This window comes from Dasypus novemcinctus, chromosome 8 (assembly GCF_030445035.2).
Source record: "Dasypus novemcinctus isolate mDasNov1 chromosome 8, mDasNov1.1.hap2, whole genome shotgun sequence".
NCBI lineage: Eukaryota > Metazoa > Chordata > Mammalia > Cingulata > Dasypodidae > Dasypus > Dasypus novemcinctus.
The window spans coordinates 52,146,870-52,174,575 of NC_080680.1; the positions used below are offsets into that span (position 1 = coordinate 52,146,870).

The 27,706-nt window shown below is 36.0% G+C and overlaps 1 long non-coding RNA gene and 1 pseudogene across 1 annotated transcript in view; both read right to left on the reverse strand.

The window, feature by feature from the left end:
• Positions 1-6,906, reverse strand: part of LOC101447038 (four and a half LIM domains protein 1 pseudogene) — a 69,467-nt pseudogene extending 62,561 nt beyond the window's left edge.
• LOC131279446 (uncharacterized) overlaps positions 1-27,706 on the reverse strand; it is a 1,072,160-nt gene that overhangs the window by 673,928 nt on the left and 370,526 nt on the right. The gene's annotated exons all lie outside the window — the stretch shown is intronic.

Sequence of the window (27,706 nt, forward strand, 5' to 3'; positions counted from 1 at the left end):
CAAAACCCAAACACTTAGAATCTATTAACCTAGATCCCAAAACTCTAAGACAAAAATTAGGATGCACTGTGTGTGAATCCACAGCTCCTAGAACAGTATTTAGAATATAGTGTATGCTTTATAAATGTTTGCTAAAACTTCGATAGTATTAATAGGTAAGCATTAAAATAACAGCTGTTGGGCCTTAGAGTGGAACTTTGCCCACTCCTTTCCCTCGTGAATACTGCAGTTTCTCTTCCAGTTCTTGCTCGTTTTACTTCTCTTGTAGTTTCTGAAAGAATTGATGCTTGAGGACAAGGCAAGGAATACCTCTTTATTCAATCAAAGTGATAAATGAGAGGTTTTCTGAGGATCAAATAAGAGAAACTACATAAGACACTTAGCATCTTGCTTAACACAGAGTAGATAATTTGCAGTTTGGGGTATCTCTTTTCATTCTTTTCTACCTATCACACCTGAAGGGCTGTGAGATTTTAAGTTCATGGAACAGAGGTCCATAACCAAAGCAGTAATTGTGAAATTGGTTACCTCATTTATAACCTTTTAGATTGTGGAAAAAAGCAGGTGCCATCATTTCTAAGACAAGGAGATTAATGCGCTACAGATTTAAGGTTTAAAATATTATTTGTTTTTTTAATCTCTGCTTGCTCTTTCATAACACTGTTTCCCAGAACAGCATTAAAGATGGTGTTATTGTTCAGCTTTAAAGAATTTGAAAATATTTTCTATATGAGATCTGTGAAAATGGAATGGTAAATGACTTTACTAATCATCTTGAATTGCTTGAGTTTCCATTTTATCCAGGGGAAAAAGGAGGCCAACGGAGCTCAGCTGATATACTAATGATCCTTTGAGGTAGCAACAAAGACAAGTGAGTGCCCTTGTGAAGAAAAATAACAGTAGCAAACAAAGGCTGGCAACAGTCTGCTGACAGTCACCAAATGTCCCTCACCTTGCATAAACATCCTACTCCTACAGTTTGCTTATTAACCCATGCACTCCTTCACTCCTCACCACCCCTCCCTGAACAGCCTCAGAAGGTGCTTCTACAACTTAACCCTTTGAACACCAGACATCCCTGTTTGGTCTGCTCCGTGTGCATGCTGCTCTTGCTCAATAGAACCCCCTTCTTTCTTTATAGAGGGTCTCCCAGTTATTTCCTTTGTTGATAGGTCCTAGCTGTTTGTGAATGCTGATTTACTACATTTAATGAGAGAGTACACAAGACAATTTTCAAATTTCAGGAAACACTTGAGACAAAAAGAAAAAAACAAAAGCCACCCAACACACAAAATAATACTTGTAATATTTTCTAGTTTGGAATAATGCATAATATTCCACAACAATGGTAAATTCACAGGGGAAAAAGGAGAGAGAAAAGAGATTTGTTTCCTACTTAAAGTTGTATTCTTGACACCTTATATATATTCATTATCACAGTTTATCCTCATATCAGCCTTATGAAATGGGAGTTATTTCCATTCTACAAACACCTCGGGGAGATTGTATAATTTGCCAAAGGTTATATGGTCAATATGTGCAAGACAATGGCTAGAACATGGCTAATCTGACTAAAAAAGCTGACTAAAACTTATCGTCAGTTATCATCATTTTATATCTGCATTGCAGATTATATTTAATGTCTTAATACGAATTCACAGAACTGGAAGTTTTCTTTTCCTATTGTTGCTGCTGTGGAATCAACATATGTGACCTAACTCATGTTTCTTTTACCTTGCAAAGCATCATAACATTCTATCAGAATTCGACGTTTGAGTACATAATAAAATCTGCCAAGCCTTTTCTCTGTAGGGAGGGCAGGTGTTGAATAAAATGTCCTCAGCACAAAGGATGAGAGTTTCCGGAGAGATTTTTACCAAGTACTTTTTTACCATCTGATCGCTCAGGTTTGTGAAGCAGTAATAACATTTCATTTGTATACCAGAAAATATACTATGGTAGGAGACAGTTGCACTGAACATAAAGAATACTTCTTGTTAGTGATGGAGGTTGGGTGCAGGGATAAAACCATAACTAGCTTTTCAATACAATCCAGACTATTAGAAAAAGTTAAAGATAATTAAATTCAATCTGAGGGTCAATTGTTTTCCCACAGTTGACCCATGTGCAAGATAGCATTAGGATATTCTGCCTAATTTGGGACTTCAGATATATATGATCAAACTTTTAGCTTTTAATTTATTGGAAAATAGATTAAACATTTCACAATCTTATTTACTTGGGTCCAATTTTATCATTTGATTTCAATTCTTAAATGACTAAAAGAAAAAGTAAGCGGAAAGCATTTTATCACATTAATGCAACACTTGCAATTTGATTTAACAATATGATAGATGAAAGGATGAGGTTATTATATCACAATGCATTTATCATTTTTTAGAAATGCTCGCTTGAAACAAAATTAACGCTGAACTATTTCCAGTGAGGTTTCTAAAATGACTAGCCTTGTCAAGATAGGTTTTTGGTTCATAAATAAAATTGCTAGGAAGAATAAAATCACTAAATGCTATAAAAACAAAGTACTGGGAATCACTGAAATGTGAAACATTAAGTATGCTACACAAAATGCATCTGCAAATGTGCAAATGTTTCCATTTGTCTGAGACAGTATCCAGTCTATTGTCACAAGATAGACAATTGACTTTCCAGATTATTTTGAAATCTGAGGAAAACCACTGTCAAAAAAACTTTCAGATACTAAAATCCATGTTAAACAATTTTAAAATTAGCAAACAAATGAACTTTTTTACTGTGTTTAAAAACCTCCATTATCAATGGTACTGATAGTCCTAATAGTTCCATTCCCTGCCAGGAGGTAAAAAGTATTCTTCCTCTTTAATGATCAATAACAGGATAATTCAAACATGTTTGATGCAATTTGTATAACCTTCTTCTTGCTAATAACCCATAAATGCTCATTTAAAAATTTGTCTGATTTTTTTCCCTCCGTATCAGGGATGAAAATAGGGTATTTTTTCCTACATTATGCTCTCTCCCATATCATCTAGCACAGTACCACATGCAGAAAAGAAGCTATATATACAGTTGTTGAATAGATGAGTCAGTTTTATCACCCTTCTTTTATTCCAGCAATATAGTGCAGCTTTTGGTTCCTATGTAATTTATCAAGGATATGGATTTAACCGATACATTATTCAATTCCCTGGTCATTGCCTGAATTACTTTAGGATCCTGATTTCTATCCTATTGGGAACTTGTAAAATGTAATCAAATGGGTATTTGCAAAAAAACCTCTTAACAAAAAGTAAATTGATGATCTTGGGGTTGATTACTCAAATCCCTTGCAGTTCTAATTTGTTGTGAGTCTTGGATTCTGCATGGTTGCTATCATCCAATTTCCAAATAGACACAGTAAAGGTATTGATTATCCTCCTCTCCAATACTGTTTCTCCTCTTCTGCCTGTCATGAAGGCAGTTCCTTTCTGGGGGTGAGGGTATTGGTCCAGGTGTTTTAAAAAGATGCTCCCCTGCTCTCATGGGTTATTCTGTCAAACCTGTGGAAACACCTATTTGCAGCTATACCCAAGACTTTGTTGTCTCTTACTAGGATTATGGCAAAATTCTCCCAACTGGTCTTTTCTGGTTCCTCTATTCCTGCTTTACAATATGGCTAGAATTATCTTCCTAAAATGTATGTTGGCACATTTTACTCCTCTCTTCCAAAATCAGCAAAGGCTCCCCTTTGTTCTTTGGAATCCATATTAAAATCCTTAGTTTGCCATTGAGAGATCTCCACAGTAGAACACTGATATATCTCTTTTTTTCCCCTTCATTTTTAAAAAAAATGTTACATAAAAAAAATATGGGGTCCCCGTATACCTCCCACCCCCCTCACCCCACTCCTCCCACATCAACAACCTCTTTCATCATCGTGGCACATTCATTGCATTTGGTGAATACATTTTGGAGCACTGCTGCACCACATGGATAGTGGTTTACATTGTAGTTTACACTTTCCTCCTGTCCACCCAGTGGGCCATGGCAGGACATATAATGCCCAGCATCTGTCCCTGCAGTACCACCCAGGACAACTCCAAGTCCTGAAAATGCCCCCACATCATATCTCTTCTTCCCTCTCCCTACCCTCAGCAGCTACAATTTCTTCCATTACTAATCACAATAGTTCCATAGTAGAATATCAGTAAGTCCACTCTAATCCATACTCTATTTCTCCAGGCTGTGGACCCTGGGATGGTTATGTCCACTCCCCCTCTATATCAAGAGGGGCCTTAGATTCCACATGGATGATGGATGCAATTCTCCTGCTTCCAGTTGTAGGCACTCTTGCCTCCCTGGTATGGTGGTTGACTTTCTTCACCTCCCTGTGAGCTGGCTGGGGTAAGTCCAATAAACCAAGTCTCCTGAGGCTCAGGCCCTGGCTGTTACATGGACAGTCCAGAGATTCAGGTCTCCTGAGTATACACCAACCCCAGCACCAACCACAGGTCTGGAAAAAGTAACAGAAGAAGCATGTGTAGAAAGGTCATATCTGAGTCCAACTCCATCACAGCCAGGAATACAAACTCCAAAGTAGGGCCAACTGACAAGGCACTGAATTCCAGAGCAATCTGCCATGACGATAGAACTTCTGGGTCTCCGCAGCCCTCAGGAGCACCAGCACCTGGGCTTCTATCTACTTTGGCTGTCTCTGGTACCCTGCTGAGGCGTGAGTAAGCATTACTCCTCTGATGACCTCCTACTCTTTTTTGGAAACTCATAGCTATATAAACTCATTTGTCCTTTCCATTTCCCCCTTTTATCCAAAGTCATAAAGCAGTTTTTAATACCAACTATTACATGTAGGCTGAGATATTCTGCTGGTCTGAGCTGATCCTTTTATTCATGGTCTTTTTCTAGTTGCGTCATCAGCTGGTGCTTGGTAGTAATCCCTTGGTGCAAGCGAGGCTCATCCCTGGGAGTCATGTCCCACACTGAGGGGAAGGTAATGCATTTACATGCTGAGTTTGGCTCACAAAGTGGCCACATTTGAGCAACACGGAGGCTCTCAGGAGGTAACTCTTAAGCACCCTGCCGCTCTAGGCTTAGTTCATATTTCAGGCACATAGGCTCATAATCGTAGCCGTCAGTATCAAGGGCTCATTGTTGGACCATCTGTCTTCATTGGTCTTTGCCATTGCACTTGGAGGACTGTTGCTCTTCCATTGGGGAATGTGATAGAGTTCCCCTGGCTAGGAACTCAGTACTCCCTCAATTGTCATTTTCAACTGAAACCACTATGAAAATATCCAAACATTTTTATGGACTCTGTATACATGCCCTGGAGAACTCCCTCCCAACCATGTGCCCCCTATCAATAACACCCCACACCCATGTTCCTCCCTGCCATAGTTGAACCTCTCTGTAGTCCGAAACTTCTTTAAAAATGAAGCCTAATATGTTGCCAGGTTCCATTAATAATAAAATGGAATATAGTGATGGGTTTAAAGGTTAGATATAGAATACAAACTAATTTAGAAAAATTAAATAAAGTAAAAATAAATTGGGGTATCCAAAAATGAAAAAATGGAAAAGCTCTGTTTTTGACGTTTTGCCTTTCATGACTACTATAGGTGTTGGCCTGTATGTACAGTGGCAGGCAATTTCTTCCATTTATTCCTCAGTGTTTATATCCTTTCTTTTTTTTTCCTACTTATTACGTTTGTCTTCACAGATGTTTTAGATCACAGTAATTCACATATACAATATACGGTACTCCCACATATTCAACATCAAACTCTTTGTCCCTTCCCCCGCAATGATCTTTTACGTGTTCATATTTTACTTGCTACAGTTGATGTACAGATATTGAAACAATAGCTTTCACATGTGATTCCATTTGGGTTGACATTATGGTTTATATTTTAGACTATACAATATTTCTAAATTTTTAGTTATCTTATGTTTTACATTATGATTTACATTTTAGTCTATAGACTTTTATACACTTTTGGTGTAATTTAACATGTCCTTTATCCATCATTGCATGATCCTGTGGAACACTTCCATTGTCCCACAGTTATACTGATTCCATCTATTCCTTTCCCCTTCTCCTCACAGCCCACAGTGGCAATCAGTCTTCGTTATTGAAGGACTATCAGAGATACTTGCAACAATGTTGAGGGCTTGACATACTCGACTGCCCTTACCATTGGGAACACCCAATTCTCTTGAGAGATACAATTCCCTCTGTTTGAGAACATCAGTCTTCCCCGGGATGTGGGTATACATTGACTCTCACTGTATGGGTCTCCACCCAATGATATAACCCACTATGACAAAGTGAGCACTCACATACTCCCTAGAAGCTTACATTGTCAGATGCTCCCCCTTAAGCACCTTAAACAAGTAAACTTCCTTATTATATCTTCTAAAGGGTTTTCTCTACATTATAATTTCAACTACATACCTAACAATCTCCTATGTTCGAATGTTCCCCCCACCCTCCCCCTAATTTCTTAGGCCATCTGAACCTTTTCCCATCCTTAGCCCCCCTCAAGCCCACAAAGCCCCACCCAAAGTTATCCCTATGCCTCCATTTTATCCCTTCTCTGTGCAAATACTTATCTCCAGTTTATCATAGATTTTACCCATGTAGGTGCCAGCTTACAACCTTCCTCTACCCCTCAACTTCCTTTAAGCCTGTCATCCAGTCTCTAGCTCTCTGAGACAGCTTGGTTTACTTATTTCATATCAGAGAGGTCATGTAGTATCTGTCCTTCAATGTCTGGGTTGCTTCACTCAACATAAGGTTCTCAAGATTCATCCATGTTATCACATGTGTTCGTACTGTATTTGTTCTTACCTTTCTGGCAACACTTCACTATTATATTTCCGCTCACCTTCTATGTTCCTACTATTCGACATTATTTACCATTATTTGACAAGCCTGTGCATTTTGAGCTAAAATTCCTTTGTTTATGCAGTTTGTCCCAATCTGGATTGCTATTCAACCTTTTCTCCCCAGTTGTTTCTACTTATATACATTCATTTTATAAATATGTATTAAGTCAAATCTCAGATGGCATGATTGGGATTATAATTTGATTGATGATTTGAAAATTTGAAATTTTTTAAAAGGAGAATTCAAAGAAGCCTGATGCTGGCATGACATATATTCTGCTTATTCTTAAAGTATATAAAGCTACATTCATTTGAGAATCTTTTGATGAAAGAACAAGACTTTTTTTTATTCCAGCATGGCTTCTGAGTCATCCTTCTCACATTAACAACACCCATAATGCATATTCTAAGATTTCCTATTTAAAGAGGAGTGAGAATTTACTTACACAGCATTCTCTACAGAGAATCCCTCAAAATTTTTGTGATTTCTTCCCAATCTTTCATGGCTGCCATGCCGGCACCTAATTTATAGCATTTTATGAAAAACAAATTCTTTCTTTTTGCCTTTGCAAATAAATCAAATTAGTTTTCTTACAAATAATTAGCACTTTAGCACTTATGTTTTCCATATATATGTTATTTTGAGAAATTATATCATTTTCACAAGTAAAACTGTAATACACAAGTTTGGGAAATCATAGGTCTCAGTAAAGTATAGTAAAAGTTCACAGGATGTTTTATTCCATGAATGAAGATAAAAATTCATCAGAAGTAAAGAGAAGGTTGATTAAAGTAATTTTTATACTATATGTGTCAGGAAATCGTGACAGGCACTGTGAATACAACAATCATATCAGCTACCTAATACTGAACAACAAGCACAATTTTAAACAACAAAGACTGTACTTAGGACTTGGTGGGTCAGCCGTTTGAACGGTCTTGCCTGGCAGCTGCATTTACCCAGCCACTAGACTGGGGTTGGATATTTTTAGGGGTTCTCAGTCACAAGTGTGGAGCAGGTGCTGCTAAGTCTTTCTCTTTCTCTCTCTAGGGGCTTTTCATCTTTAAGGAGGCTAGCCCAGGCTTCTCTATACAGTTTGTCCCATTCTCAGAGCAGCAAGTCAAGATCAGAAAATGTAATACCTCTTGAGGCTTAGGTTTATAACTTTTCCATCATCCTATTAATTAAATCACAAGTCAGCCCAGAATCAAAGAAATGGATTAATAGATTTCACTTCTTAAAGGGAGGAGAGACAATGTCACTTGGAAAAGGTATGTGTGTGGGATGTATCTTTGCCATCTTCTACTATATTCCACAAGAAACAACAGGATACACATGAATTCTGAGCTCACAGAAAGCAATGGGGGGAAAAGGCAAATAAGTAAAGGAGGAACTACTAGGAAAAAAAATTTTTTTAAGACATTACAGGTACTATGAAAACATATAGCAAGGATATCTCCCTAAACCAGTGGAAAATTTGAAAATTATTTCTAGAAAAGTAAAATGTAAATCAAGACTCCAATACTGAATAAGAGTTTATTAGGCAAAGGATAAAGGAGTACAAGAGAGATTTTTAATGGAAAAAGAAATAACAGGGCATATATAAAGGCCTGGAAGCAAAAGAAAGCATGGAGGAGAGGAGATGACAATATTCACTGTGAAGAGGATGCAAGAATGGAGGTAGGGAAAATATAGGGGGCCAGGGTCTGAAGAACTATGGAAATTACGCTAAGGAAGTTAATTCTGAGTAAAATGAGAAGTTATGAACACATTAGAAAAATCAAAGGATAGTCAGATTAGCATTTTAGAAAAACCCCACAGGATGGAGTATGGAGCAGAGTGGAGGTTTATGAGTCTAGAAGCGAAGTAAGGAGATTGCTGAAGTAATGCAGAGGGTGGGGTTACCAGTGCCCAGGAGGCTGCGCGCCCCAGAGCAGGCACTGAGTAAATTACCTTTAGAAGTAGGAAAAGGCAGGAACATAGAAGCAGATCCCCTTATTTAGTGGACAAAGGACAAGTTGAGTGAAGATACGTGTTAAAATATGTCAAAGGAGATTGGACCATTTTAGTAATGATGGGCCTCTCATTTTTTGGGTGCTAGCAATTTGTATGACTATTCAAGACACAGACTAAGAAGAGCATCAGGTTGACAACTTATGTGAATATTTACTTTTCACAAGTTGTGATAGTTTGGAGGGGAAGGAAAGGATGTTATAATCATTTGGGAGAACTGATGCAAAAAGAGAAGCCAGGGGTTAATTAAAATGTGATTTGTATCTGATAACATACTAATGGGCCTGACATAAATTGCTTAACATCCGAAAACCTACATTCTTAAAAACAAACAAAGATACATATTCTCCTCCTTATAGCTGTTCCTTATTGAAACAATTTTATATGACTTTGCTACTAACAATAGAGGTTATCTTAGCCTACTATGGCTACTACTAGTAATACCGAAGTTAAATGGTAACCAGAGAGGCAAAGCTATTTTATACATTTAAAAATTGAAAGAAGGAATCATAAATGTAACTGAGCTCAGTGAAGCAAACAAATAAAAAAAAAAAATCCTGCAACTTCTAATCCTCCATAAGCTCCTGCCACTCACTCTAAAATCTAGTCATTGAAAATAATCCCCCATACTGCCTTGGCTTTCTCATATCCCTGTACCTTGCTCATGTTGCTCCCTTCCCTTAAAATGCCCATCAGGACACACTTGGTCAGATGGAGGCTTAGTCATTCTTCTAGTTCTGCCTCCAATCCAATGGTATTTTCTCTGACTTAATTTTTTATGCACATCTATGGTAGGTTTTATCACATTGTTTTACAATCATTTGCTTATTTTTCTTTCCTACACTGTGTGAACTCTTAATGACTATTTAAATTATTTTTCCCCTAACTGGTTTCTAGAAGAAATATCAACGTGTAAGTCAATCAAAATACTCTACATAGTATATTATATACACAGCACAGAAGGTGGTGCCTAGAACAGAATAGGTCATTGTTTAATTGTTATGAATTATTTCTGGGCTCACAAAATGAGTACTAGGACTAAACTTGATAAAATGACTTAGGCTATTACCTTACCTTTGTGAGATCTGTGGCATCTATTTCATTATAACTGAAAATTTACAAGTTTGAGAATAAAGGTTCTTGTCTAAGACAGGTTTTGTGGAAATCAAGTATTAAGAGGGATGAGGACGCTTAGGTTGAGTAAACCATTGTTTGGTTTATTTGTTTGCTTTTTAACTGGCATATAGATTCTCTGAAAGGAAGTAAAGGTTCGTGGAATGTCTTTTAGTAAACGCAATTCATTTCATTAATTGAATGTGATGTTGCTTGATATTTTTAAAATATAAAATGTTGGTATTAGTTTCTGATGGATGCTGTAAAAACCTGCCACAAACTGGATGACTTAAAACAACAAAAATGTATTCTTTCTCCCAGTCTGAAGGCCACACGTTCTAAATCAGTAACATGGGGCAAAAATTCAAGGTGTTGGCAAGGTCATGTTTTAGGAAGGTGGGAATAAATTCTATCACTTAAGTAATACATTTCCTAATAAAATAATGCCTTATGGGCACAGACCAAAAACTTAATGGTTTGAATAAGTTGCTTATTCAACTTTGTTGCTTAGAGCAAAATGTTACCATTTAAATGACACGTGATTTCAAAGTTGGTAAGATTTACTTAGGCAGACATAAAACACTGAACCTGGTTTTCTGTATCCTTCACCAACTTCCAAATGCTAACTTTGCTCTCAGATCATGAAAACACATGCTTGGGAAGGAATAGCTCAGCTACAGTACAATTTCTATGGATCCCAGCAGAGAGTAATAAGCTCAGTCTGAAAGCAATATTAATGAGGATTTTAGAACCACAAGAACAAAATGGAACACTAGGGATCTGTATGTCTACACTTAGGATTCCAGGATGAATAAGAGTCTAAAACCTTCTTTAGCGGTGAGATATCTACCTTATTTCTCAATAGCTCCAAGGAATTGGATTCCAAATGTATCATGAAAACCTTTTTTTCCAGTATTGAAGTACTTTTCCTTTTCCTTAAATAAGATCTAAAACCCTTATTTTACAATATAGGTCAGTTTTTGTTTTTTATTCAGCAGGTATGTTCAACCAAAATAGCTTTGGTTATATTCAGAAATATTCTTCAATTGCTCACCCTCACATGTCATTCCCATTCCTTTCAAACAATCACTGTTCTTCAGAGACTCATTTTTGTGCTTATCCTGGAAATAATTTGCATAGTTATTTTCTGAAAATGTTTATTTATGACTTTTAAAAGTTGACCTGGGGGAAACATTTACTTGGTCACCCCACCTAGGTTGTGTTTAAACTCTAAGGGTTATGTGTGTACTGGGACTCAAAGAAGGATATAAAATAAATTTGTTTATGAAGGGCATCCTTGTAGAAATATCTAGGAGAGGTGAAAATTTAAACAAAGTGCTACCATAGGGACATAATAATTGTCATAAGGAAAACAAATGTAAAAGCAGGAAAAAATATCAATATTTGAGTATTGGCAGTATTTTTGCAAAACGATATAGGAATGGGGTTGTTCCTACCTTTAAAATATCAAGATACAGTTTTTACGAATACATTTGAAAAGAACTCTTTCAGGATGTCAATCTCATCCAAAATTTCTTTTTAAAAATTATATTGGTATTTCTTCTTGTAGCATCTTATAGCAGAGAGTTTCCTATTTTAGATAATATGCAGGGTATCTGGAAAGAATTTTAGAAAATAATTTGTTTTAGACATTTAAAAAACAGTATTTTTCCACTGCTTTTAAATAATCAATGACTTGGAGATGCTATGGGCACTAAATTAGAAAAGCAAACAAAATTTTAAAGAATTATTATTAAAATTGAGAAGTCCTAGAACCACATGCTTAATCAGATGCTGTAGAACATGTTCCATAAAATTATTAAAGTCATCAAATCATTGCTGTTCCTAAATGTAGAACTAAGGCAGACAAACTGAAATTTATTTTATTCTATTTATTTTCTTCAAACTATCTCTAAAACAAAATAACAACATGCCAATATACGCTCAGTAGCAAAGCAAGTTTACCTAAAATATATAATTTTGGAGAGATAAAAGCAGTCACTTTTATTACCATGGTTGACTTTAACTCCAGTACTTCCCAGTTTGTCCTCTTTGTTCTAAACTACCACCTAACAAAATATGCCCTATCTATTGTTTTACAAAGTATCAAGTAAATTAATCCATAGCACTAAGAGTTTCACGTATGGAGAGCCTATTGTGTGTGTCTATTTATATATATATATCATATATATCAATATATATACTATATATTACATGATGTACGGTTTATATTATATAATCTCTAATAGAAGACCTACAAAATCAGAATTGTTTATTGATCAGGAAAGTGAGGCTGAGAGATGTTCCTTGACAAGATCATATAGCTGGTATATGCTTGAAGGCTTGAAGTAGCTTATTATGGGTCAATCCATGAACTCACCTCCCACCCACTTCAGTCACATCACATACACTAATAAAAACTATAAATTATTTCTCTTATGTAAAGCTAAGTCTTTAAAAATACCCCCACACCCTTACTTTGGTTATAGTGTACATCTGAACATTAAAGAACACCACATTAAAGATCTCTTAGTATATTTAATAATGCTCCCCTTCCATTAGTAACAACAGCTAACATTAAGGGTTTACATAGTGTCAACCACTTCTCTAAATGCTTTATGTAGATAATCCCAATCCTCAAAATGGTAATTAAGTGTCACATTAGTTAGAATTAGGTCCAGCTGTGAGGGACAGAAAGAAGAAAAATACAAGAGGCTAATACTGGCTGGAATGTATTTCTCTTTTAAGTAAAGGCCTGGGCAGGTGGTCTAGGAATGGTATGAAATTGAAGACCCAGGGCCCACGAGGTTGACAGATGACACTTATCACATTGAATTGGGTAGAAAAAAATACTGACATGCACAAATGTAGCAGGATAGGAGGCTGTGAAATGCAGTCTGCAATACAGAAGGTCATATAACCAACTGAAATTGGGGATGCTATCAAAATGGCAGAATGGGACAAAAGATATGAAAAAAACAAATAATCTCTACACAGGTAGACATAATTATTACTCTCCTCTGCCAAATGAGGAAAGAAAGTGAGGCACAGAGGTGTAAAATAACATGTCTAAAGTCAGACAATAATTTATTTCCTTTAGTTTCATTTCATTTTGTCACAAATGGTTATCACATGGTCAACTCTACTATGAGGTCCAAGTTATCCCTCTCCAATCCAACCATCCATCCCCTCCTTGCACGAATATTCAAAGTAATTTGCGAAGTTAGATATAGTACAGAAAGATGAGACATAATGCAGTGAAAAAACCAAGGAGAATGATAAATAAAAGTATAGAAAAAAAACAAACATGAAGCCAGGAATACATTTACTTGTCAAAATAGAAGCTAGATTCCATACAATAGAATGCTGCTCAGCAATAAAGAGAGACAAACTACTGATATTTGCAACAGCATGGGTAGATCTCAAAAGCATTAGGTTAAATAAAAATGGCTGGACACAAAAACTGCATGCTGCATGATTCCAGTTTTTTTTGTTTTGTTTTGTTTTTTACTATCTAGAAAAGGAGAAGCAGTGAAAGAAGTCAGATCAGTGCTTGTCAAGGGATTGATGTGGAGTAGGGTGATTAAGTTAAAAAGGGCAAGGGAGAGGCAAGTATTTTATATCTTGGTTATAGTTGTTTTTACATGATTGTATACACTGATCAAAACTCATCAAACTGTATACATAACAGATGAGATTAATTGTATGTGAATACTTCAATAACTCTAACTTATAAAAATATATAAGCTATATCTTGATGTCTTAACTAGTTGAGTATCACAATTTGTCCCTGAGTTTTGGACATCAATGTAATGATCAAAATATAATTAGTCACAAGATCTACCATGTCTTTGAAGATATTATGAAGAGAATAATCTGGTCAAGAGTGAAGTGGGGTAGCAAGAAAAAAACACTTATAAAAATATACAGTTTATATCCATATATCATGTTGTTATTTCTGCAATTAAATAAATGCTTTACAATACCAACTATATAGATGTCAGGGTTGAGGGTCAATATTCAAATAGGATTAACTTGAGTCTGGATGGTCCACTTATTAATATCAAGGGTCTAAAAGTATATACTTGGATGTACCCAACACTCAAGAGAGCTACATCCTTTGCTTAAGTTCCTCAGAAAATCTATTTACACTAATCTATTCAAGGACCATTTATAGTTCTTAGTGCAAATGAGAACTTGCCAACATGAATTTTATCAGGTGTCATTTTGTAACTTCATTCTAGTTTTTGCAACCTTTTTTTTTTTTTTGGTCAAACTGATCACACACTTAGATCCCTCTATAGGGAGTTTATGCTATTCATGGTTTAAACAGACATTTTAGAAAAAACGAATTTCCCACTTTTTTAAAGGCACATTGTTTCCTGCAAGATTCTGGCAAACATTCATTACAGAAACATTTATTCCTTCTGTCTCCTTCATTTATTAGCTGGAACCTTGGACAAGACATTTAACCCTTGTGTGCCTCAATTTCCTCATTGGTAAAATGGAGTGAATAAGAGCACTCACTTATAACTATTATGAGGATTAAATTAGTCAATACATATAAAATGCTTAGAGCATGCCTGGCACAGAGTAAGCAATATAAAAGTGTTCTACTGTCACTCACAAATCTATTCTTAAGTGACACAAATATTCCTCATAAAAGCTTCTGGGTACCTTTTTAATGTCTTACCTCCTCCAAATAAGACTGGAAAATGTTAAGCCACAGTAGAAAGATGATAAATTAATATTAAATCCATACTCCATGGGAAATAAATGTCTTCAAAGGAAAAGTATATATGAGAGAGAAAAAAATAATAATTCAAACCAACAACCCAACTATCTGTATATAGCACATTAAGTTAGACATGGCTACATTAGGGTTATATTATATTGTGATTAAAAGGTATGTATAAAAAGTAGCCCATTCACATTCACATACATAGGAAAAGAAACTTGCAATGTATTGCCAAATAGCCAAGAGTTTAAAGTTGAGATTACAAATCCACTGCAACCCTTTAGCTACCACCACTTTTTGTCCTGAGCCTACCTCTTTTAGGATGCATTCCATCTAGGATAATTTTACTTTGGATAAGATGCAGAACCTAAATATAAATCTAGTCATTGAGAAAGCTGGGTGAGAATTAAATCGTGTTTAATATATGACAGGATATGAATGGATTCTGACAGGATAGAAATGTAAGATTATTCCCTTTTCTAGAATTACATCCCTTTCTCTCATAGAACACTGACAACTTTTCTTGAGAAATTCTCTAGGAAGCATTATTATTTCCATAATTTTATCATAGAGTACCTTTTGACAAATTCACACTTCACTCCTTACAGGGAAATATCAAAAATAAGAGACATGTAATGGATTTTTTTTTATACTATAGAAATAGACCCTTTGAAAGGGTCAATGATCTCCCTGTCTGATATGAGACATGGAGAAATATAGTCACCTAAGAATGTCTATCACCAGTAAGATATCTTTGGGAAGAGCAGAGGCCTGAATGATTATCAGGTATACTGAGTGGTACATGAGATATGTAATACAGAGAGAAGTAGTTTTCATCAGAGGCCTAGAGAGCCACAATAGGAAAAGGTCTGTAAAGCAGGCATAGAGGGGAAAGTGGACAGACAAGGGGTAACTGGAGAGAAGAATAAGCACACAGAGAAGCAAAGACCGAAAAATAACAAAAAATAACACCAAAAATAGGTGTTAACATTTCAGAAAGGAGAAACAACTTTCAATAAAACATATTATAGTTTCTATGAACTTCAGTCATGCTTCCTGTAGTAGATTGAATTCTGTATCCCAGTTCAGACATGTTATTCTTGGTCTTGCTCTGCATTCTGGTGAGTATGCACACGTAGTAAAAAGGGGACACATTGTAAAAAATCTCCCCATGAGGTTACTTCAATGAAGGCATGGCCCAACTGAATAAACTTGGGCTTTAATAGGGATTATTGGAGTCAACCATAAGCAGAGTGAAAATCAGGTGGAGAGAAATGTCATGGAGAGCAGACAAAATCTGGAAGTTAAGGGAACCAGAAGGAAAAAGGCAAAGGCATCATCACATGCTTTGCCATGTGACAGAGAAGTCAGGAACCCTAAAGATAGCCAGCTAGCCAGAAGATAGCAACCTTAGAAGGGAGCAAGACTTCAAAGTCTCTGAAACCACCAGCCAATAAATTCCCCTTGTTATGCCAAACCATTGTATGGGATTTGTTTAAGCAGCTTGGAAAGTACAATACTTGTTAACTTTCCCAAATTTTGAACATTGGAATTACTTTCCCCCATTGTCAAGCAAAATAAAATGGCCACCTGCATGGGGTGTTGCCAGAAGGAACTCCTTTCTGGGAAAGGATCTTCCAGAAGACAAAAATAATTGACCCGCAGCAGCTTTCAGAGAAAATGGAAGAAGGAAATGCACCCTACAGAACTCCAGATAAGCAACACCTGGTGATAAACTAGTGTCAGTCGAGGAGAGATCGTTTATCAGATTGGACACACCTTACTCACCAATGTCTATCTGCTTCCCACTCAGTAGGACCACCTCTATGTAAAATGGGAAGTTATGGTCACCCAGTCAGAAAATTTCCCCCCTTTCTTATGTTTCATCCAATATAAGCTTCCCCTTTCCTCTCCCTCAGCAAAGCTCCCTTCTACACTCTGAATGGGATGCTGTCCAAATCATCAATCGTTCAATAAATCTATGTGTTCCTAAATTGCATGAAGTTCTTCTTTTAACACCACCTGCAGATGATTCAATCTTTTAAAATGATTTGCCTCTTCTATCCAAGCATTTTAAAGCTTTTACTCAATTTACCAGTAGAACTGATCTTGATATTTATACATATCTTTTGTTAAAATTATAGCTCACTCTCAAACTTTATTGATATGTATACATTTTTCATAAAGAAGAAAACATGTGGAAGAATTAACCTCATAAAAGTCAAAAGTATATTTTAAAAAACTAATGCTAGCAAGAAGGTCTTTCCCAGCAATGCATTACTGTGTAGTAGAGAAAGAATAGATATGGTATGATAATTGCAAGCAGAGTTAAGACTGGCTGGTCAGATTATATCCCATGAACAAAAGGAATAAGTGGTCAGGTGTGAATGATAGTGCCTGAAAGGAAGACAGAGTTTAAGAAGAATTTCAGAACCCATTGGCAAGTATGAGCAGCTATAACAAATGGAGTACAGTAATAGAAGTTGAAAGTTGTAATGATTGCCTGAAGAAGTGGGTCAAAAAAGATTCACAGGACATTTGGGGCTTAAAGGCATTAGCATTAGAGGTATAATTGGTTAAAAAATGAGCTGCAGGATCCATTACAGGACCTGTCAGAGGCAAGGACAAAGGTAACATTCAGGGGATAAAATAAAATTTAATTTTCACTGATGGTGGCTAATCAAAATGTTGGAATCAGATAAACAACTGAGGAGATGTATTGTTTAACAATATATCTGTTCTCCAGTAGATTAATAAAACTTTTAGTTATCCAAGGTAGAAAAATGGATCTTGAAATAGTGAAAGTATATTATATTAATTCATTATGTCCAATGGCAATTTATTTTATCCTATGACAATATGCTTCTTTCTGAAAATTGGTTTTGAAATTGTAATTACATTGTGAATGTAATATGCAATATGAGGTTTATATTTGATTATTGTGTATAAGTTGGAAATGAAAAGACACATGTTAAAGAAGCTTAAGAGTTACTAATCCTACGCAATTATCCCTTTAAAAATTTGAGTGGCTCAAATGTAGCTAAGTGATGGTCACGGAGATAAGAGAAAATAATCCATTATGTTGTATAAGGCTTTCTATGGGCTGAATGGTAATCTCTAAATCTCAAATGAAGCTATTTTGCTCCTCAGGAAACATTTGGCAATATCTGGAGACATTCTGATTGTCACAACTCTAAGGGATGCCATTGACATTTAGTGGGTAGAGAGGACAAGGATGTTGTTGTTAAACATCCTATAATGCCAGTTCCAACAACAAAGTATTACCTGACCCAAAACTTCAATAGTACAACTTTTGAAAAAATAAACAGCTCTAGGTAGTCACATCAGTTAAGAAAAAGACAATGTGGTCATCTTTCATTCACATAGTTACGTTGCAATAAATGAAACGATTAACTGAGGTTATCAAAAAGGCAGAGGGGGACTCAAAAATGAACAGGTAAAGCCAAGGAGGGAAAAGTGGGTGTATTAGTCAGCCAAAGGTGTGCTGATGCAAAATACCAGAAATGGGGTGGTTTTAATAAAGGGTATTTATTTGGGGTAGGAGCCTACGGATACCAGACCATAAAGCATAAGTTACTTCCCTCACCAAAGTCTATTTTCATGTGTTGGAGCAAGATGGCTGCCGATGTCTGCGAGGGTTCAGGCTTCCTGGGTCCCTCCCTTCCAGGGTCTTGCTTCTCTCTGGGTTCAGGGTTCCTCTCTTCCCAGGGCTTATTTCTTCCTGGGCTCAGGATTCCTCTCTTCCTAGGGCTTCTTTCTCTTTCCTCTGGGAGTTTCTTCCCCGGGGCTCCAATTTAAGGCTTCAGCATCAAACGTCAACATCAAAGCTCTAACATCAAAGTCCCTCAACTCTGTCCTTTGCCATGTCTTTTATCTGTCCCCTTAGGGGGTGGGGACTCAACTCCTTAATAATGTGGCCTAATCAAAGCCCTAATCATAATTTAATCATGCCCAGTTACAGACCAGATTACAAACATAATCCAATATCTCTTTTTGGAATTCATAATCATATCAAACTGCTACAGTGGATGAGTAAAAATTTGCTGACTCTTGCAGCCAAGAGGTTATTTATAGGATATATTTATTGATGGATGTTGGCCTTGAGAAAAAAGCAAATATAAATTAATGCTAATTGCAAATATCTAGCAAATTTGCAGAGGGTTGCAAAGTGCTAGAAAGCACTAGGAAATCAAAGAGTCTTCCTTTAATCTTCTTTCTTAACTCCTATTTGATCTGTGGTAAATAAGAACAACAAATATTATTTATTAAGTTTCAGTCTTTGGCACCTAAAAATAAAAGATGAACAACACAGATTATGCTCTCAAAAAGCCAATCGGATAGAACAGGGCAAAATTACGGTTATTCTTTACTATGATGAATTCTCAATTATTCATACTATGATGATTTATGCTCTGAGGCCCATGAGAGCTATGCAGAGTATCTTCCTGGAGGGTAATACTTTACTTGAGTTGGAATAGGAAACGTTTAAGAGATAGATGCCAGACTATGTGTATGGAAGAGAGTTGAGAAATAGCATGGCCTATTTAGGAAACTAAACTCAGTGGCATAGCTTGAACACCTCCTAATATGCTTAAAATTAACTAGCTTCCCTGCATTCACAAGTGAATGAATGGGGCATCAGCTCTTATAGGTATTTCATACAGAAGTTATCAACTCTGGCTACATGCCAGGACTCTTTGTGAAGGTTTTGGTAAAATATCAATGATGAAAAGATCCACACACATTCTGAAGCAGAAGCTTCAAATTAGGGGTTAAGGTATCTATATTTTACAAAGCATTTTCAGTGAGTCTGATATTCCTGTGGTTTGGAACCACTTTTATAGATAGCCGTTTGTACAAAGAGAAGACTGAATAAGGTTAATGGATCCAGGACTCTATCATTTGTTTCACTACGCTAAGAATTGTATATCCTAATTGTGACAGAATCTGCTTCCATATACAATCATTATCTTTAGTGTGTCCACACAACTGAAATGAAAAAATTGCTTCTGTGTTTATCTATATAGACAGATTAAAAAACCATTCTGTTCTATAAATGTCTCAGTAGTCTGGTAATAACACTTAATCACAATAGATGGGCCCACTGTAAATTATTAGATTGGTTAGTCATTTGCTAACAAATGCATTTACAAAGCTTGAACAAAACAAATTTACAGGGTCAAGGTTGAAGATAATCCTGCCATTTCTATGTATCCTTGCCTCAGTTGACTGTAGGATTTGATGGCACAACCTGGAAACCCAAATGCACCCTCTTCCTCCCCACATGCCAGTAAAATAGAGAAGAGAGAAACAGCTTTTGGTTTGGGGGTACCATGCATCCAATTTGCCAGCGTGTACCACTGATGTTGAATCTCTGGCTCTCTAGGCTTTCTAATGAACTTTCCATGTTTAATTTTCAGGACATGATCTCAATGAGATTTGAATGTTCTTTCCTGCATTTCCTAATCTTTCTTTCTTTCTTACTATTTCTAGTTGCAGAATTCTCCTCCTATATGAACATCTGTTTAGGTTTGTCACTTAGCCTATTTTATATGTTCAAAAGAACCAACTCAGTTTTGGTCAACACAAACTCTGAGGATCCATATCACATCATGACACTTTAAATATACTAGAAAACAAAATTTTTAATTTTGAAAAATCCTCTAAACACATCAAAAGCCAGATTCTTTTAAAACTATACTTTATCACACCCATCCAAGAAGTCAAGCAAGTATATCATTTATTGCAGAGTTCTCAGTGGCCCAATTGGAGTCTGTCATCTAGTAGGCTAGCATTAAATATTTGTTGAATAAGCAGATAAATCCAGATAATAGTTTTGGAACAATAAATATAGAGAACATTATCATTTGTGCTGATTCATAAATTCAGACAATATTTTTCAAGCCAAATATTGTGCATGACTATGACAAATGCAAGATTGATGATAACCTAAGAAATAACTGCTCAGGACTGTCTTACTTGGAGGAAGAAGTGGTTGCAAAAATTTATGTAACTTAACAAGAATGAATTCTCTATTCAGCAAAATGACAACTAATATATTTAATTTTATCAAGAAATCCATTGTTAAATTACAGACAACTATGTTGGCGTCAAACTATTTTCACTCCCTAAAGTAGTAAATGTACACAGTTACTACTGCTTTGTCTGAAGTCTAAATCCTGGCGGTATCTTCTAAATACTGTGCTATTAAAGCTAGAATAGGGAAACGGACTTGACCCAGTGGTTAGGGCGTCCATCTACCACATGGGAGGTCCGTGGTTCAAACCAAGGGCCTCCTTGACCTGTGTGGAGCTGGCCCACGCCCAGTGTGATGCACGCAAGGAGTGTCGTGCCATGCAGGGGTGTCCCCCGCGTAGGGGAGCCCCACATGCAAAGAGTGCGCCCCGTAAGGAGAGCCGCCCAGCACGAAAGAAAGTGCAGCCTGCCCAGGAATGGCGCCGTCCACACTTGACCTGCCGCTGAGGACAACAGAAGCGGACAAAGAAACAAGACGCAGCAAATAGACACAGAGAACAGACAACAAGGGGAGGGGGGGGGAATTAAATAAATAAAAATAAATCTTTAAAAAAAAAAATAAAGCTAGAATATATTATAGATGGTGAAACGCCATCTATAATATAATTCCTTGACTAGATAATCTTTATATTAATGTAAAGTTAGGTATAAAATTTAAATACTACAATTGTAATTTTTTTTAAGAAGCTCTGCAACAATATTCTTTGCAATATTTTTGTACTTGATTTAGAGACCCCATTTACCATTTGCTTTCCTCTCTCTTTTCCTCTTTCTCTCTCTACTACCTCCCTCATTCCCTCCTTTCTTTCATTCCTTCTTCTCTCCCTCCCTCCCTCCTGTCCTTTCTTTCTTCCTTCTACTTACTTGCTTTATAAATTTTCTGGAGAGTTAACTGTAAGCTTATCAAGACTATAACATTTGTACTATGGAATTTTTCTCATCTATGTTCTAGGATTATCTTTAAAACTTTTTTTCTAAAATTGCAAAATACATTAATAAGCACTTAAAATTTTAATGTAAATGAACACTGAAAATTTACAGAGGTCAGATATTTTAAGATAGCAAACTATTTGGAGCAACAGTCCTTTTTTGTTTTCATATTTTTAATTAATTAATTGATTAATTATATTTTTTATTCCCCCCCTTGTGGCTTGCTTGCTGTCTGCTCTCTGTGTTCATTCGCTGTGCATTCTTCTGTGTTCTGTATTTATTTGTATTTATTCCCCGCCTCATGCCTTGCTTGTTGTCTGCTCTCTGTGTCCATTTGCTCTGCGCTTTTCTATGTTTTGTCTCCCTTTTTGTTGCGTCACCTTGCTGAGTCACCTCTCAGCAACGCTTGTGGACTGGGTGGCACAGTGCGGGCCAGATCCATGGCATGAGGGTCAACCTGCCTTCACAAGGAGGCCCCAGGACACAAACCCAGGGCCTCCTATATGGTAAATGGGAGCCCAACTGATTGAGCCATGGCCACTTCCCTTTTAATTTATTTTTAAAAGTGAAACAAGACTCATGCATCAGCACAAATTATGACAACATAGTCATCAGTGTTTAGTTTGAATCAGAATATATCTAGATTTTAAACAAACTAATTTATAATAATTCAAAATGAAATATGATTATGTAGCTCTTAAGCAGAACTAATTGCATTATTTTTGTTCTGTTCAATAATTTATTTACTCAACAGAAGTTGATAGAATGGCAAGTGTGTTTCCTGCCCTAAACGCTTGGTAAAACTAACGTGAATCTGATACAGCCCTGCTCACAATGCACATCTAAGCTAGTAGAGAACTCAGAAATGTAAGTCAATGCTTCCACTACTAGCCTTTTTTAAAACGAGTATTAGTGTCATAGAGAGGACGCCATGGAGGGTATGATATTTTGTGTACTAAGGGAAAAGCAGTAGCTTTCCAAGTAGAAGTGAGGAAAGCAGCAATCTGGAGAAGTGGAATAGCACACATGAAGTCAAAGAGAAATGAAACGTCATAGCAGGCCCAGGAAACTGAATGAGTTTGTGTTTTCTGAAGTACACATTTCATGGAGGCCAAGTAGTAGAAAAGGGTTTTGGAGATAAAAGTAGCTGTCAGATCATAAAGGTCTCACATGCCACACCAAGGCATCTGGGCTTTTTTTCTGAAGGCACTGGGGAATCTTCTGGAATGTTTAAGCAAAGCTGCCTCACAGTAGACTTACCTTTTAAAAAGCCAAGCTATGGACATTGTTTAGATCAGATTAGAGTGAAATAGGACTAGATCTAGGTTTGAGGTTATTGAAACAGTCCTCATGAGAGTTGGAAGAGGAAGAAAAGAATGAAGAAAAGTTTTTCTAAATGAAATTTAATAGCCCTTGGAGACCTTTAGATATATCAGAACGTAAAGTGTGGCTACAGGAGTAGCTCTAAATTTCTTAATGGGAAAGTTATAAATTCAGTAAATAATGCATAGACAAAGAGCAGATTTTGTAAGCCAAAGATAATGACCTATATTATAGGTACACAGTTAGAAGGATATGTGTGATACCCAGGTGTATTATTCACTAGGTAGTTTTGTGTTTAAAGGTCCAGATCTCGGCTAAGAGCTCTCGCTTGGAAATATAGATTAGAAAGTCATTGGTTGATGTATAGACTTTTAATGAGGTAATAGGAATAGAAATTACGTGTGAGAGTTAGGGTATCACAGGCTAGATACTCAGGAAACATCCTTAAGCACAGACTGGGCCATGTCATTGCATTTGAGGAATTTAAATTTTTAAAAAAAATTTTATCAAACGTTCAGTTATAAACAGTATCATAAAAGTTCATTTTGTAACTAAAATAGCAATGGCATTCTAATTTTAAAAGTTACCTTGACTAAAACACTTTACATAGAATGTATGTTTGTAGTAGTTTTTAGATACCATTTTACAAATTTAATTTTCAATATTTAAGAAACTAACTTGTCATTTATATCTTGTTCTCTTTTACTGTGTCACAACAATAATCTATACTTAATTTAATAACTGGCAATTAGAATCGATTGTATGAGAGTGGCTACAATGTAAAAAAAAATCCAAAACTAGGAAGCAATAATACAAAGGGCTTATACCAGCTGGTATAGAGACAATGAAATCTGTTTGTTTGTTTTTTAAAGAAAAAAAATAATTTACCTATGTGACTACAATCAGCAGTAAATCAATTCCCATGAACTTGGAATTGTTTCCTTGGAGAAGCTGTGTATTAATAGCATTTTCCCATTGTACCTTCATACACACAACATAAATAGAGCATCAAAGTTGCCATCCATTAGCTTAAATATAGCTCCACGCTGTTAAGTCCCTGATTTCCAGGAGTAACAACAACAAAAACCAATTTAATGGGGGGCTTTGCTATTAAAGCTTTCTCTAGGAAACTATTTTATTTTCTAATTTATCACAAACTCTATTTTTGGATATACTGCATCTGGTCGTGTAGTGAAAAACCAAATCCACTCAAACAAGAACAGAAATTACGAACAGCTAAAACACAACCAAATTGACTGGTGTTTCATCTAGAAATTATTATTTCATCATTTAATTTCCAGAACTCCTAATCTCTTTAGTATAGTGCTTCCTCATTTTGGTTTAACAGACATGCCCTGAATTTTTTTTTCCATTTTAGATGTCTGGAAAGGAAGTGAAAAGAGAAAATGTTTGTTTCTTGCCAGAAATAAGTGGAAAATCAAGAGTACAAAATTAAGTCACTATCTTAAGTAAATATATAAAATGAAACAGATGCTTATTAATTAAGTGTGGGCAGGCGATGACAAGACACCAAGGCACATTACACCAGCTGTGAAGAATGTAGACAGTTTTTATCTTAGCAGACCATTTACTTATGCAACAGACACCTCCTGCACAAGAAAGGTGTCAAAACAAAATGAAATGGAGAGCGAAATTTCAGTTTTCCAACTTTGAAAACTACTCAGTTTTACCTGTTTTTCTAAAGAATAATCTTTCATGTTAAAAGTTTCATTGATACTTCTGTCCATTATTTTCCAGCTAGAGGCTGTTTAACTAAAACATTATAAAGTTCTGTTGCATACAATATGACAAGAATATAGACAGCACTGCTCTAAGTTTGGAGTCTACATTTATAAAAAGTCCACAATAAAAGTAAGTATTCAGGATAAAATATTTAGAATAAGACTATGAAAACCCATACGTTCTAATAGTTCTTTATACCCCATTGATACAATAAATTGTTAAAAATTAAAAATAAAATTTAAATTCTTTTTCAATCCTTTCCATTCTCAATTTCTACTTCTGTTCAGAGCAGTGACAATCAAATTTCTTCATTTAAGCAATTTGGTAATGGGCTGTTAGATTAGTCCAATCAATTCAGACTTTAATTGTTCTTGTGCATCTGCACTCTCACATAAGACTGAATTCAATAAAATTTATCGACAGTTAATTCTTATACTCAGAGTTATTTTTTTAATTGTTATAACTTTTCTAACTGACCTTACTTTTTGTATTATGTGATTTTATTTGGGTTTAATTTTAAAGTAATATATAGAACATGTCATTTTATATCTTTCAAAAGGTAAAATTATAGAACAAAACAAAAATCCTTCAAAGAAAATGAGCAAACAGATACAGAAATGGAATTAGGAATTAAATGAGGAACACATTCGTCCATACCAGTGATCAAATATAAAAATGAAACAAATGATCTATAAGTTCACTCACTCCAAATTAGACAACATTAAAGGCTGGAAACATTGATATTGGTAAATCTGGCACACTTTTGCATTGATTATAATAAATAAATATAATTTTCCTGTAAAGCAATGTTATAATTTTCAAGAATCATCATAACATTCAAATTCTCAGTCAAAGATAATCCCTTCCTGTAAATTCATACTAAAGAAAGAATGATAAAATCTGAAAACATCAGCTCAAAATTGGAATATTAATGGTTAAAAATGTAAATAAACTTAAATGAATTACTAATTCAAATGATCTTTATGTGAGCTATTAGGATATAAATGTGAAGACTTCAGGTCGATGAAGATGGACACATAAGAAGCTCCAGGGTGCTGTTCTCCCACAGAATGTGTAACAAATAGCAAAACTTGGCAGATCCATCTTCCTCTCAAAACTCAGGAAAAAAGGTAAAAGATTGCAATAACTGGGCAAGTGCCAATCAAGAAAACAGTTTTTAAAATGGTAGAAGTTTGAGGCACCCTTGCAGGCCTTACCCTTCTCCCCTCCCCAGTGTAGTGTGAAGATAAGTTATGCTCCTATTGTGAATTCCTGGTGGAGGGAGTAGACTAACCTCTATGTGCATACTGGGATATCTGTATGCCTGCACAGATCTATTGGGCAGCAGCTTGAAATATGAATCACAAAACTCATCTTCAGCTGGCCCTGCCCGAACTTGCACTGTAGGTAGAATAGCTTGTGGACAGCAAAGCAGTGTATGAAAACAATAAAGTCAACGCGGCCTGGGGCAAAAGATTACTGGATTTAACACATGTGCTAAAGATACCAGGAGGTGGTGGAAATCTATTTCACATGGAATAGAGGGGGCATTTGTACTTTCTTGAAAAGAGGTGTTTTAGTCTCCCAGCTGCCAAACAAATATATGCAATGGGTTCACTTAAACAATGGGGATTTCCTTGCTACAGTTTTGAGGATAGAAGAAGTCTAAATCAAGGCATCATCAAAGTGATGCTTTCTCCCAGTAGACTGTAGCATTCAGGGGCTAGCTACAGGCTATAGGTCCTAGGCTTTTCTGACACATGGCAATACACATATTAGACTCTCCTGTCTATTTTCTTGTCTTCTGGGTTCCACTGACTTTCATCTTTTGGCTACTACTTCTGGTTTTCTCGATATATATTACTTTCCCTAAAAGGTCTTCAGTAATTCATCTGGGCTGCACCTAAACTGAAGTAATCTCACCAAAAACCTCACAGCCACAGAAATGCTTAGATTTTAAAGCAAGTTTTTCTGGAGTGTGTAGCTCAAAACCAGCATAAGGGGGATTGCTAAGGCCATGAGCATGCACAAACCCAGTACAAAAGGCAGGCTCGAAAAGATGGAGAGGACCTTGTACTTTGCTTTAGTTAAACTCTGATGCACAGCCAGTTTGAAGAGACTGTGAAATGTGTTTTGGGTGTGTATGTTTCTTTTTAGTTAGTTCCTGGTACTTATGGAAATCTCTGTTATATCACTACTGGATACAAATTTAAGGAACAGAAAGCTTAGGGACAAAATACCAGAATTTATCCATTAGTATATTAACAGGTACACTGTGCAACAAAATACTACAAGAAAAACAAAGAAACGGAATCACGGTCCATCCTAAGGAACACGAAAAAAAGTTAGAAACTGTTAATGAAGAAAACCAAACTCTGGACATACAGGATGATTTTTTTTAAAAAATGAAGTTCAGTATGCTCAAGGAGAAAACAACACACACAGATAAATAATTAAGAGTCATCAGGAAAATGACGAACAATATAAAAATCTCAAAATAGAAATTTTACAAAGGAATCGTACAACATAAAAATTGAAATGAAAAATTTTCTAGAGGGTTTCTATAGGTCAAAGCTGGCAGAAGAACCAATCGGTGAATTTGAAGGTAAGACTATTGAAATGATTCAGGCTGAAGAGTAGAAAGTAAAAATTATGAAAGAAGTGAACAGAGTCTGAGCACCTATGGGATATCCTGGCTATTTGAAGCTGGATGGACCGTGAAAATCATGTTCTTAAAGCTAATCCTTTCCTGTGAGTGCAGACCTTGTAAGTAGGTTTTTATGAGGTTACTTTGGTTAAGACATGGCCCAGGGTTGATCTTAGTCCTCCAAATGGAATCCTTTATAAAAGAATGAAATAAAGACAAAGAGAGAAATCCACAGAAGCAAGAAGCTATAATCAGCAAA